The sequence below is a fragment of the Mandrillus leucophaeus genome, unplaced genomic scaffold, assembly GCF_000951045.1.
Source record: "Mandrillus leucophaeus isolate KB7577 unplaced genomic scaffold, Mleu.le_1.0 Scaffold247, whole genome shotgun sequence".
NCBI lineage: Eukaryota > Metazoa > Chordata > Mammalia > Primates > Cercopithecidae > Mandrillus > Mandrillus leucophaeus.
Window position 1 is genome coordinate 2,375,012 of NW_012102554.1, and position 7,335 is coordinate 2,382,346.

The window sequence follows — 7,335 nt, forward strand, 5'->3', positions numbered from 1 at the left end:
ATAGTCATAGAATTACCATATGACCCAGCAATTGCACTCCTAGGTGTATACCCTTAAGAAATGAAAACAGGGACTCAAACAGATACCTGTACATGAATGCTTATAGCAGCATTATTTATGATCATCAAAATATGGAAGCTTGAGTGTCCGTCAATGGGTGAATTAATACATGATTTTAGAATTTTAGAATTCCTTTTCAGTTTTGGGAAATTTTTATTTCTTTTATGATTTCTTTTTTCCTTTTCTTTGTTCTCCCTTTGAAGAAATTTTATTATACTTTTTTTTTCTTTTAAACGAGATGGGGCTCTCTCTGTGTTGCCCAGGCTGACCTCAAACTCCTGGGCTCAAGGAATCTTCCTTGATTATAGGTGTGTGTACCTTGCTTCTATTAGATATTTTACTTCTAGGGTTGGTCTCCTATATCTCTTATCTTTTCCTTCATCTTTATTTTTCTTTTTGTCTTACATGCTGGAATATTTTCTTTCTTTTATCTTTCAACCCTTCTATTAAATTTTAACCCTTCTATTGAATTTTAATTTCAGGAATCGTATTTTAATTTATAAAGATTATTTCTTCCTTTTTAAAAAATAACATCCTTTTCCTATTGTAAGAATGCAGTATCATTTTTAATTTCTGAGGATATTAGCGAGCTTAAAATATTTTCCCTCTTATGTTTGTTGAATTATCTCCATTCTCTATTGTCATTTAAAAAACGTTTATTGGCTGGGCACAGCGGCTCATGCCTGTAATCCCAGCACTTTGGGAGGCCGAGGCAGGCGAATCACCTGAAGTCAGGAGTTCAAGACCAGCCTGGCCAACATGGTGAAACCCTGTCTCTACTAAAAATACAAAAATTAGCCAGACGTGGCGGTGTGCACCTGTAGTCCCAGGTACTCAGGAGGCTGAGGCAGAAGGATCACTTGAACCTGGGAAGCGGAAGCTGCAATGGGCCAAGATTGCACCACTGCACTCCAACCTGGCAACAGAGTGAGACTCCGTGCCAACAGAGTGAGACTCCATACCAACAGAGTGAGACTCGGTCTCAAAAAACAAAAACAAACAATAAAAAAAATGTTTATCTTGGACTCTTTCGTGTTGTAGGTTTTCTGCAAATATCTGGCATTTCTGGATTGGTTTGTTTGTGTTTGAGATGGAGTCCCACTGTGCTGCCCAGGCTGGAATGCAGTGGCACGATCTCACCTCACCGAACCTCCATCTCCCAGGCTTAAGCAATCCAGAGCCTCAGCCTCCTAAGTAGTTGGGAACACAGACACACACCACCACACCCAACTAATTTTTTGTATTTTTGGTAGAGGCTGGTCTCGAATTCCTGAGCGATTTGCCCACCTCATCCTCCCAAAGTGCTAGTGTTACAGGCGTGAGCCACAGCACCCGGCCCGACATTTCTTAATTTAATTCTTTTTTGTAGAGATGGGGTCTCGCTATGTTGCCCAAGCCAATCTTAAATTCCTGGGCTCTAGCGATTCTCCCACCTCAGTCTCACAAAGTGTTGGGATTACAGGCATGAGCCACTGTGCTCAGACCTATCTGGCATTTCTTGGTTGTCAATAAATGTATTTTTAAACATAGTGCATTAATGAAAACTAAATGTGGCTGGGCGTGGTAGCTTACACCTGTAATCCCAACACTTTAGGAGGCCGAGGTGGGCGGATCACTTGAGGCCAGGAGTTCAAGACCAGCCTTGACAACATAGCGAAACCCCGTCTCTACTAAAAATACAAAAATTAGCTGGGCATGGTAGTGCACACCTGTAATCCCTGCTACTCGGAAGGCTGAGGCAGGAGAGTTGCTTGAACCCGGGAGGTGGAGTTTGCAATGAGCCGAGGTGGTGCCACTGCATTCCAACCTGGGCGACAGAGGAAGACCTTGTCTCAAAAAAAAACCAAAACCAAAACCAAGAAAACCCTAAGTGTGATGTCTGTGTGGAAGGGTGCTGCCTACCGCCAGGCATGTGTGGGCAGGTGGGGCCTATACATCTTAGAATGTGAAGTATTTATCGCTGCTTGTCTCACCAGCTGTTCTGGTTCTTCTCAACTATTTCAATCTGTTTCTTTACAGAACTCCCTACTCCTGTTTTTAGCCTAGGACTTAAAGGCCTAGATGCCACATTTTCTTTACGTGGTGAGAGAGTGGTGAAAAGATTTCACTGGACTGTGCCCAGAGAGACTTAAGATTTATCTCTTCCGGTTTCATTTCTACGTTTTACTCTTAACCTCGCTTGCCTTTGGCTTGAGTCCGTAACCTGTCTTGTATTCTGCAAAGCACAGCAGCTTGCTTGTTGGTGCAGCCTTGTTTGACAGTAGTTAATGGTGTAGCTTTTTTGTTGTTGTTGTTGTTTTGAGATGGAGTCTCGCTCTTGTTGCCCAGGCTGGAGTGCAATGGCCTCATTTTGGCTCACTGCAGCCTCCGCCTGCCGGGTTCAAGTCATTCTCCTGGCTCAGTCCCCTGAGTAACTGGGACTATAAGCGTGCACCACTATGCCTGGCTAATTTTGTATTTTTAGTAGAGACGGAATTTCATCATGTTAGTCAGGCTGGTCTTGAACTTCCCACCTCAGGTGATTTGCCGGCCTCGGGTCCCAAAGTGCTGGGATTACAGGCGTGAGCCACCCTGCCCGGTCGGGTGTAGCTTTTTTACTTTGCTATAACAATCACTAGTCCTCTGATTTTTATCTTCTAGATATTAGGTGGAATAACTTGCTTGCTAATGACCTTCTCCCATTTTCTTGTTTTTGTTTTGTACGTTTTTAATTCCTTTCTCGTTTGTCAGTGTGATGTTGGGATGATAAACACCTGTGGCCAGTCTAGTCCGTTATCTTCTACTGAAAAAGAAAATTTCATTACATAAAATAATATTTGCTGTATGAAGATTATCTTAAATGTACATCTTTGAGAAAAAAATGCTAGAGCTTTACAGGTTTTGCAAAATGTTCTTGATGTTGAGATGTTTAAGCAATTTTGATTCAGTAGGTGGCACTCTTTCCTAGTTTAACTCAATTCTAAATTAGTGAACAGTTTGAAATAGATTTTTCTTATCTGTATAATTTAAATAGATTGGGTTTCAGAGTTTCATGATCATCAACCTTAATCACTTGATATTTTCAGAATTTAAAAATACTTAAGCAAATTTTAAAATTAAGATATTAAACTAAAATCTCTAATCTTTACAAATTTCTGTTGCATAATAGTGACTTATGTTCTGTCAAAAGTCAGAAATAATTACAATCTTACCAGAAGCCCTGACTACTAAAGGTGTTTGAACTCAAGTTGTCAAATAACTTTTTAAAATTTGCTTTTAGCCCATGGGCACTTTCATTTTATTCTCTTTCTTCTTCTTCTATATCTTTATATCTGAATAGTCCCCCAATATATCAGTGTTTTTAATGTGCTGTGTAATATTTTCTTTTCTTTCTTTTTTTTGAAACATGGTCTCGCTGTGTTGCTCTGGCTGGAGTGTAGTGGCTATTCAGTCACGTTCATAGCACATTGCAACCCTGAGTACCTGGGCTCTAATGATCCTCCTGCCTCAGCCTCCTGAGAACAATGTACTACATAATGCGTGGTTTTTTTTTGTTTTGTTTTTTTGTTTTGTTTTGTTTTTGAGAAGGAGTTTCGCTCTTGTTGCCCAGGCTGGAGTGCAATGGCATGATCTCAGCTCACAGCAACCTCCACCTCCCAGGTTCAAGTCATTCTCCTGCCTCAGCCTCCAGAGTAGTTGGGATTACAGGCATACACCACCACACCCGGTAAATTTTGTATTTTTAGTAGAGATGGGGTTTCTCCATGTTAGTCAGGCTGGTCTCGAACTCTGGACCTCAGGTGATCCACCCTCCTCCGCCTCCCAAAGTGCTGGGATTACAGGCGTGAGCCACCACGCCCGGCCGTACTATGTAATCTTTTAATTAAACAAAGCACAGTCTCTGCAATCCTGTAACTTAAAATCATAATCAAGTATTAGTTTGTGCAATTAAAACCAGTACTAATGTAGTTTAGAGAAACTTTTAAATGCTTTTGGAAAACTTTGCATGATCTGTAAATAATAACAAGCAAATGCATCACAGTGTCTTTACTTCCTGTTCTGAATTTGCAACTAAGTAGCCAGTATGTAAATCACACTTGAAATTGTAATATAGGGTTCTCATAAATCTACTTAGGTCTGAGGCAAAGTATGAAATGTTAGAACTTTAAGGCACTTTGGAGGTTATCCAGGCTAACTTTTCAATGATCAGAAACTTGTGATTTTTTTTTTTTTTTTTTTTTTTGAGATGGGTCCCACTCTGTCACCCAGGCTGGAGTGCAGTGACATGTTCACAGTTCACTGCAGCCTAAATCTCCCAGGCTCAAGTGATTATCCTGTCTTAGCCTCCTGAGTAGCTGGGACTACAGGCACATGCCATAATATCCAGCTAATTTTTTTGGATTTTTAGTAGGGATGGGGCCTCACTATTTTGCCCAGGCCAGTCTTGAACTCCTAGGTTCAAGTGATTGTGCCAACTTAGCCTCCTAAAGCACTTAAATTACAGATGTGAGCCCCTGCACCTGGCCAGAAACTTGTAATTGTAAAAAATAAATAAATAAATAAATAAATATAAAAATAAATTGCTAATAGAAGTGAGCGCATTAAAAATTCTGAATTTTAAAAACAGCATTGCAAAAGCATTTCAAGAGTTGACAACAACTTAATGAAAATGCCTACTGGTAAACCTATGACTAACTTTGACCAAGCGTATAAAAATACTGGTAATTAACAGACTAAACTATTTCTGAGAATGGTTACCAGTCAGTTGGAACTCCTCACTTGGGATTCTAGGCTTACATCACCAATGGTGGATGGTAGCTTTCACTTTCATTTTTCTACTCTTTTATCATAAAAATATACTTTCAAAGAATGAGATAGCCTCAGACATGCCCAGAATTTGGCCTGATAACCAGAAATTTATCAGAATATTTGAAGTTTTGCTCATCTGCAAAATTCCAGGCATTCTGTTTCCCCTGGTTAGTCCATAATTTGTTACCTCTGATTTTTAGAAAGAGTCACAGAGATAGTATTAGTTATTGATATTTCTTCTTCTTCTTTTTTTTTTTTTTTTTGATAGTCTTGCTGTGTTTGTCATGATCTCGGCTCACTGCAACCTCCACCTCCCGGGTTCAAGCAATTCTCCTGCCTCAGCCTCCCAAGTAGCTGGAATTATAGGCGTGTGCCATCACGCCCGGCTAATGTTTTTGTATTTTTAGTAGAGACGGGGGTTCTCCATGTTGGCCAGCCTGGTCTTGAACTCCCGGCCTCAGGTAATCCACCCACCTCGGCCTCCCAAATTGCTGGGATTACAAGCATAAGCCACCGTGCCCGGCCTCTCGATATTTCAAATATATCTTGAAAGTTGCCTTCCAAAGACAAATGGAAATTTTTCAATTGATAAGTACTCATCATAAGTGTATTGTCTTCTGAGGTTATTCTTCTACTAAACAGCTCTTCAATTTTTCAGAATCTATGATTGCATTGATTGCAAAACAGTTTAGTAGTAGGATAAAGGGCTGTGTCTAATCACTATCTTTTCTATCTGTTTCTATCTATGTGTAATAAAGATTATACAGTACTATATGAGTATATGCTACATATATAATCTTTAAAAATAGTCTCTTTCCAATCACATAGCCTGAAATCATTTTTTATCTAGATATGTATTTTTTGAGGTGAAGTCTTGTTCTGTTGCCCTGGCTGGAGTGCAGTGGCACAATCTCGGCTCACTGCAACCTCCGCCTCCTGGGTTCAAGCAATTTGCCTGCCTCAGCCTCTCGAGTAGCTGGGATTATAGATGCCCACCACCACGTCTGGCTAATTTTTGTATTTTTAGTAGACATGAGGTTTCACTATGTTGGCCAGGTTGGTCTCCAACTCTTGTCCTCAGGTGATCGCCCTTTCCAGCCTCCCAAAGTGCTGGGATTACAAGGATGAGCTGCCGCACCCAGCACATACATAAAATTTTAATAAGGAGCTGTACTACCTCAACTAAATCAGTAGTTATGGAGTCTATAGCATTTTTCATTCAGTTTCAAGTTCCAGTGATATCTTCACATGCCAACAAGAAAATAAAATATTCTGAATCACTAAGTGTTCTGACTAGTTCATCTCTGAGATCCTTTTAATTATTTCCAAAGCTTTACATCTGAGGAAATAGTTCACGAAATACTTTCAAGAATTTCCCAAGATCTTCCTAACTCTTGCATTAAATCTTCAAACTTTTCTCCATTTCTTCCAAAGAACTCACAAAGCTGACCATATAATTAGTTACTCTCACTTGCAGACTTTATTCAGTTATGAAGTATGCAGTGGATGACGGGCATACCAGTCTTTCCTTCTGACTTTGGTAGTTTGTAGAAATTTTCTTATTCCCTTTGATTGCAGGTGTCTCACTAATTCAGCCCAGTATTTCCATGTTTAGACCAAATTCCCCAAATTCCTGCCAGGCAGATAGTTAGATACTGCTGGCCCATATATGCAGACTAATTTGGTAAACATTATTTGGCTGCAGTTTTAGGAAAGCAGAATTTGGTTTGCAGTGCATTTGGATAACCTTGATCTCTCCACAAGTGAGTAAAATTCATTTTCAGATATTTAAAGTGATTTAAGTATTTCTGGTTTCTTGTGGCAAAATTGAGATTAGAATTCCATTCTTCTTATTCAGTACAGTTCAATACATGTTTATTGAGTGCTATTTTTCTACTAAAGAGAGACATTTTCTCTGATTTTAAGTTTTGAGACAGGTATAGACGTAAATAATCATAATACTTAGATGTATGTATAAAGATTGAAGAGAGTACTAAAACTGGAGTGATCAAGTCCATTTCAAGGGGCAGGAAGAGAGGTAAGGAAATGCTTCATGGAAGAGGGCTTGGAGCAATGGATAAGAATTTGTTAAGCAGGTAAAGCATGGGTGGCAAATGTGGAGAAGGGGGGAGAATTTTGAGACAGAAGGAACTGTGCAAAGGCAGAGAGATGGAAAAAGACATATATCTAGAAGAATATGGAGTTAAGATCGGGTGAGTCTTGAACCTTGTTTGTATTCTGAAGGGTAAGAAACAGTAGAAAAAGAGAGAGGAAAGATAATGGAAATAAAGTGATGCTCAGTTGAGGAACGTTCCCATGGAGGCAGAGGAAATGAGATCCAAAGCTCACATGGAAGAATTAGCCTTGGATAGGAGAAAGGATAGCCTTTCCACTGAAACACGTGACAGGAAAGAAGTGATTGTACAAATGCAATTGGGTGTGTTAGCTTCATGGGGAATATTGATAGTTATGTAGGAAGTATATATA